At 32.3% G+C, this 7785-nt stretch overlaps 1 long non-coding RNA gene across 1 annotated transcript in view; it reads left to right on the plus strand.

The window, feature by feature from the left end:
• The first annotated feature begins 790 nt into the window (after window positions 1-790).
• Window positions 791-7785, plus strand: part of LOC122270402 (uncharacterized) — a 201760-nt gene continuing 194765 nt past the window's right edge. The window contains exon 1 of the long non-coding RNA XR_011637215.1: window positions 791-1041. This is a non-coding gene — a long non-coding RNA (uncharacterized lncRNA). The remainder of the gene's footprint in view (window positions 1042-7785) is intronic.

Here is a 7785-nt window from a genome sequence, read left to right on the forward strand (position 1 = left end):
TATATATATATATAACCCTAGCAACAATTATATCTTAGCCCAGTTGAGCTCGAAATTAGCTAAACATGTTTCCTATATGAACATGCTCCGAGGGACGACCAATATTGGGATGTCTAGATTTTTTAATATTGGCCCTATGCAGTGTCAATATCGGCCTACATAGGGCTTATATTGGCTGAATAATGATTATAAAATATCGGGTGAATCTGACAATTCTATATAGGGCCCAGGAACAAATATCACGTAATCAGAGAAGACAGCACAAAGATCCATCTAGGGCTAACAGAGGGATTCGAACACGCTGACTCCATGTTTCAGCGCGTCGGCCAAGCGAAGATCTATCCAATTAGTTTTTCTACATTAAAAAGACCTTGCTAAAAATGAGCTATCTGAAGCGTATCAACTAAACAAATAAAATATGGGGACCTTCCTTGCCGAACGGTGGTGTCTGGGAGATAGCGGGTTCGAATATCGTTTTGTGGTGTGTTTCTCTCTAACTTGTGCTATCTGTTCTTCACTTAACAAGGGCTAATAAGCCCCACTTTGCAATGAGCACAGAAGCTTACATATGTATGTACAACACTGAATAAGTAAATGAAACATTATTGAAAAGGTAGCGGGTTAGATTCCCGCTGTTACCCTGGATGTATCTTCGTGTTGTCTTCTCTGTATTGTGCTATCTGTTCTTCTATTTGACAAAGGTTTATGAGCCGAAATTGAGCACACAAGCCTGCAAATGTATGTAATACCAATAAAACAATAAAAACATTATTAAAGAAGTTTGGTGTACTTAAAAAAAAACAGATTTTTTTAAAAAAATTCTTTTTGCCATCTAAATTAAAAACAATGTCTATTAATGCTATTTGGTGTTTCTAAGGCAAACTTTGACTGAAATTCGAGGAATATAATCCTTCCCTCAGTCAATTAAAAATGTATAATCTAGCCTGTCACCAATATTTTTATAATTTGTACATAGGACAAATAAAAGAAGACAGCAATATAGAGATAGATTGTTAAAAATTCGAGTTTAATGAAATAAAGGTAAGAAGCACTTTTAAGATTTTCTTTAAATTTGTTACTTGCTTTTTGTATTATTTAATAGAAAATAGGAAGTTTTATTATTATAATTTTCTTCATGTAATCATCTTTTTCTGATTAGAATTATTTGTGTAAAAGCACGCTATCGATGCTTTCAATTATTATGAATTAATATTTTAATGAACAATTATTGTTTAATATGATTTAAGCTTCATTTTGTTTACCCTTACTACAGGATGGTGAAATATGGTGTTCTTTTATCAAACTTTTTTCTAAATGTTAAATCTTACTTATTTTTTTAGTTCATCTCAACCTCAAAAACACATCGCTGCTTCAAAACTAAAACGACACATCCGCAGTCATTACACGTTTGCAGATGTGTCGTTTTAGTTTTGAACCAGCGACATGTTTGCTTACGTGTGCATAAAATTTAATTGCTATTTATTTTGCATTTTATATCATGATCATAACATTATTTGCATTTTATATCAGTTTTAAGGTGAATCAGTAAATTTTTGTTTATTATTTTGTTTGGATGCCGAGGGCGGCCTAAAAATATTCAAATGGTTAAATGTGTCGAAAAATTCACATCGGATCAAAAGATTTGAAACAATTAAATTTCAAAAATCTAAATAGAAACCCCTGAGATATGGTGGCTCAGGGGATAAAGCGTTCTAATGTGGTGAGCCGCGTTCGAATCCCAGCGATGGCTGGTCGATACGAATTCCGCACTCGGCTCGCACCGACCGCATTGCTGACGTGAAACGGATCACGGGTTAGAGTCCCCTTGCCGTCGGGCTAACCTTAGGAAGTTTTCGGGGTTTTCCTTTCAATGCAACGCAAATACGGGTTAGTTCCATCAAAACGTCCTCCACGAAGACAAATTTTTTCCCAATACTTGATCCAGGAGTTCCCTTACCCCCTATCCCCAGGAGTTTGGGTTAAAAATTACAAGACTACGGAGTTGAACTTTAGTAATCGTAAACCCAAAATTGGGTCGGCTGTTCAACGACGGTTGTAAATGAAAAATAGGACGGCCCTCACACACAGTTTTTATTGTAGATTTGAATCATCCAACAAAAAGTACTTTAATTTGACAAATTAATTAGATTTTTGTATTCTGATTTACAGATTGCGGCGAAATGTTGTGAAAGTTGCTTAAAGTGGATATTGAAAAACATGTCAGATTGAAAAAGCAAATTAACCTATTTTATACTTTGAAAAATCCTATCTAGTGACAATACTAAACACAACCTTCATCCCACGGATGAGGTTTAGAGATAGTGGCTCAATTTTAAAATCTCAAATAGGAGCCCCAATTTTTAATTGTAGATTTTGATTCTCCAAAAAAGGAAAAGTATTTGATCATTTGACCTACAGATATTTGCATTTTAGTTTTCTGATCACCCGTTAAACTAACTAAATAGATTATCAATCAAATAAATTATCAGTTAAATTTTTTTTGATCCACCATTTATTGTGAGATGTCTCTTCTTAAAAAAAGATGCCCCCTCCCCCTGAGTAGAAATTATGGCTACGAACCTAATGATTTTTTTACACATTTAACTTCCTTGATAAGATCTATGAGATTTTGTCTTGATTGACTCATATTTATAACTTATTTGAGTACAATGTTATTCATAACTCCCTCCACCTGTAAACATCATTTTTCTTTACTACAACTGGCTTCAGTGGTACATGTAACTGCCATCTACCGGCAACTGCTTAAATTAAAACTTGAATAGTATCGGAATAATTTCATATGTTCATTTTTTTGCCATATTCGTCTACGTTTTTTTACTATAACGCTTTGAAACCCCGGAGGGAATTGTGAATAACCATGTACTATGTTTACTCTATTTGACATAAAGAGTTTCGAATTGATTTGCTTCGTATTCCAATTTATTTGGAATAAATGCATACAAATATATAATGGTTTACTTACACTTTTAAAAAGAATATTCCCGCAACTGCCCAGTTTGAGCCTAGAGGTGACGGAGTGACTATTTTAGTGACCAAGGGCAAGGGGGGGTCAGTATTGCACACTGACCACTCGTACTTCTCAGATAAGCTCGTACCCATGGATCTGAAGCTGGATGGATTTCAAGCCGGCAAAGGGTATAAAACCCTAGAAGAATCACATTAACTATGGCATTAACTATTGTGCCTAAGTGGCCTAAATGCACATCTAAGTTAATTACCTAGACATCTAGAATTTGTGTTAATTTACATAAATTATTATTCCTTTGCATATGCGAAAAATATTTAAATATATAATGGCACAAAAATGCAAAGGGAACTCGGGTACATTTATTGAGAGTCACAAATATTCCTTCAAAGAGCCGCATGTGGCTCGCGAGTTGCAGTTAGGACACCCCTGGTATATACTATAGTTGATGAATTTACATGGAAAAAAGAGTAAAAAAAAAATGGCGTTCGCGAGTGAAGCAGATGATTTTTCAGATTATGAAGATGTGAACATATTAAAAAGACTGATCTTTAACTTTTTTTCATTTGCCCGAGATAATTTGGAATAGCAAACTGATGGTAAATTAAATGTTTTTTACGCATAAAAAAATTAAGATTTCAACTTAAAACTTGCGTATTATGTTTGATTTTAGTTCCTTGTATTTATTAATAAAATAAAAAAAATATGTTGATTTTTTGCATTTTTTTAAAAATTAATAAGGGAAGCGACTAATGAGATTAAAAAAATGCTTTTTTATAAAATAAAGGATAAAAAAACGCACCGTTAAATAGCATGCATTATCGAAAAAAATGTAAATTTCGACCCACATCTATTTAATTTATTTTCACACATTGCTTGGATATGAAATAATTTACATCTATATATACGTAAACATGTATATATATATATGTGTGTGTGTTTTTTTTATTAAAGTTCAAGAGTTTTGATTGATTGGTTTGCTTCCAGCTATTCTCTGATTTTGTTTCTGGAGCATAGGTTGATGGAAATGATCAAGATACGTATCCCCCAATTTCATTTTAATTTTTTACAGATACTCGAGTCGGTGTTCTTTTTTTGTTTCATTGGAAACACAAAAATCAAACTCTGATTACAAAAAAGTTTAATTAAAGGGTCTTGTCTTGATTACTGATCGCACATCGGATCCAGGACCGTGACAAAACTGTAACTGCAGCTCCTGATCGCCGATTTGCCGCACCTCCGGAACTAGAGGGGAGAGGTTGCAGAGTAATATTGCGTTCCATGAGGACAAATGGAACTTTTGCGAGCAAGACGGATCACCCCTGTCTGCGAACGCACAGGACCTCTAATTACTCCAGCTTTGGGAGTGGTCGCTTTAAATGAGATGAATATGAAAGCCTCAGGATATTTCCTACAAAAGCTACTCTTTTCTTTTTTTTTCATTTAGGGACTGCGCATATATAACAAGTAGTGATCGAATTACGGGGTTCGAGAGCTACTTTTTGGTGCATCTTTATGACCTCTTACATTACCTCCTCAGATCTGAGTTTTAACCCTTTAACGCAAAATTTTTATTAAACATATTTTCCCTACTTTTGTTCATTATTTTGTATTAATTTAGGACAATATAGGGAGAAAATGTTATATTTTGCATTTCCATAATTTATGGATGTAAAATACAGCAGGAAACGCGGGTGTCTTTTTTTGCGTTAAAGTCAAAATCTTCCGAACAATAATTTTTCCAATTTGCTCTTATTTAGATCTAATAGAAACTGTTTTTCGTCATAGAAACTTCTTTAATTTCCAAAATCAGTAATTGATCAATTTTCGAATATAAATATTAAAAAAAATTCAAACTACTTTTTTTAATTTTTTTTTTATTTCGTATTCAATATAATTCCGATAATCTAACAGATTTTTTAGTAACTATTAGACTGTTTTTTTTTTTAAATTAAGGAATACCAAAATACATTTTTGATAGTAATTTGAACGTCAGAAAAAAATAATATGTTTAAGGCAGCGTTTCTCAACCTTTCAGTATTCGCGGCCCAGTTCACTTACAGTAAAATGTATACAACAATAATGTATATTGAGTATTTTGGATTTTGTCCTTAAATTATTTTTAACTAACTGCCAAAACAAAAGTAAAGTAAAAGCCAGCAGCAACTGAGATTTTAGAAACTACGTTTGGAGATAATTTTTCAAAACAATTGCACTCCATTCCTCTTTCAAATGATACTGTAGCTCGTCGACTTGGTGATATAACTGAAGATGTACAGTGTCAGCTTTTCTCAAAGTTGCGCGACAAAGTGTTTTCAATTCAGCTTGATGAAGCAACAGATAGTAATAGAGATTCTCATTTAATTGCCTATCTTCGATTTTGTGATAATATGTCAGTAGTAGAACTACTTTTCTGCAAACCAATAGAACTCAAAACAACAGCGCTCGCATTACATGCTATTTTAAACGATTTTATGAATGAGGCAAACATAGAATGCAGAAATTTCGTCGGAAGATTCCAAAGCTACAAGCACTTGTAAAACAAAAAACGCCTCAATGCGTCTGGACACATTACATGATCCACAGAAAAGTTTTGGCTTCGAAAGAAATGAGTCCTGGTTTGAATGTTGTGTTAACTACGGTTGTAACCGTAGTAAATTATATAAAAATGAGACCCCTGAAGAGATAGAGAATTGCGAGGCAAGATGTTTATCACGTGAGAAATTTTTGCAACATGTTTATGAATTAAGAGAAGAAATCGCCATTTTCCAAGAAGATAACAGTTGTCGTTCTAATTTCCGGGTAAGAAGATGTAATTTATTCATCTTCGGATCATTTGGATTTCCCAGACCATCGCCAATAGTCTATTGTGCCGCTCTAGTCCATTTTCGTAAATACGCATTTCGAGCTGTGTATATCTCCTTAAACATTCCTTTTGAACTGTGTTCATTTTCATAAATACGCATTTCGAGCTGTGTATATCTCCTTAAACATTCCTTTTGAACTGTGTTCATTTTCGTAAATACGCATTTCGAGCTGTGTATATCTCCTTAAACATTCCTTTTGAACTGTGTTCATTTTCGTAAATACGCATTTCGAGCTGTGTATATCTCCTTAAACATTCCTTTTGAACTGTGTTCATTTTCGTAAATACGCATTTCGAGCTGTGTATATCTCCTTAAACATTCCTTTTGAACTGTGTTCATTTTCGTAAATACGCATTTCGAGCTGTGTATATCTCCTTAAACATTCCTTTTGAACAGTGTCCATTTTCGTAAATACGCATTTCGAGCTATGTAAATTTCTTAAACATGCCTTTTGATCTGTGTCCATTTTCGTAAGTACGCTTCCAGATTTAAAAACTCACGGACGAAATGTTTAAACGTGAAGACGCTAAAAATCCCAATATTTTCTTAGTTCTTATTAAATCGTTCTTTGAATTTCCGCTCGTATTTCGGAGAAAAAAAGAAAGAAAATTGTGGTTTAAGATGAGAATGCTTTGCGGGTGGATTCGGGGTTTCGTGTTAAGCGGTGTCACAGCAATAGGAAATGATACTCCACACAGAACATTCACTTTTTTACTAATTTGAAAAGTACGAAAAAAGTTTTTCAGTTATATAAAAAAATTATAAACGAATTTTGAAATAAATAAAAATGTACAATTAATGAACCGCAAAATTGACGAAACAAACAAGATTTTAAAGAAAAATTAATATATATATAGTGCGTAAATTTTAGTATTTTATAGTATATCAGGTACGCCGCTGATGTTCGACGTAGTACCTCCATATCATACCATGATTTAAATCGTTCAAGTATAGGTACGCTTCATTTAATAAGTATAAGGCTAAAACTTTTTCGCCATTTAATAAACTGATATAAAAACGCAAAAAAAAGATTAAGAATGAAAAAGGATTCTTTTGATAATTGATTCTTTTTCTTTTTTTAAAAAATTTATTTAGGGGTTATTTTTTAAGAACTTCCTATTTAAGACACAGATTCTTTGTTACATTTTGTTTCAGTCGATTTTTATACATGTCCATTTAAAAAAACCGGTAGACAAAAAAATCCCAATCGAGATATATAAAAATCGAGTTAAATAAGAAAAAAAAAAGATTAATGAAACTGTGATTATGAATTATTTTTCACCAAGTAAAATCCACTTTTAATTAATAAAAAATATATCTTTAGCTGATATTTTTTTTAAATTGAATTTTAATTGGTATTGCAAGATTATTCAAGTAAGGTGTTTAGGAAAAAAATAAATACATGGAGAACAATTGCGATTAAATTGAAATACATCAAGTTGCTAAAATGTAAATGGTATCTTTTTTTAATTGAAACTTTAAAATTCTTAATAGTCCCCAAAATTACGGGTTTAATCCCAAAAATTCATGATTTTGTTCTAGCTTTCAAAAACTATGGATTTTTTTTGCGTCATTATCTTTTGCAATCCTTTTGAAAAAAAAAATAGAAATCAAATTTCCTTGAAAGCTATTAGTATTACTAATACTTGCAACAGCTTTTTTTTTATTGAAAAGATTTTAAGCATGCCAAATCGAAATATCCATACGTCTAATCCTCGAAGTCCCATTTAGTTTCAAAACAGTAAAGAATAAAAGTCGCTGAGTTTTAATAGTTTTTCCGAAATCTTAATCTAAGAAGTTGGCAAATTTCGATTTCCTTATTTTTGAATTTTATTTATTTAATTTTCTGCTTTCGTTTTGAATTTTACTTATTAAAAATCTGACATTCTCATAACATTCTGAAGTATTTCATGACTTCATAATTTACAAATA

This window comes from Parasteatoda tepidariorum, chromosome 7, assembly GCF_043381705.1.
Source record: "Parasteatoda tepidariorum isolate YZ-2023 chromosome 7, CAS_Ptep_4.0, whole genome shotgun sequence".
NCBI classification, from domain to species: domain Eukaryota; kingdom Metazoa; phylum Arthropoda; class Arachnida; order Araneae; family Theridiidae; genus Parasteatoda; species Parasteatoda tepidariorum.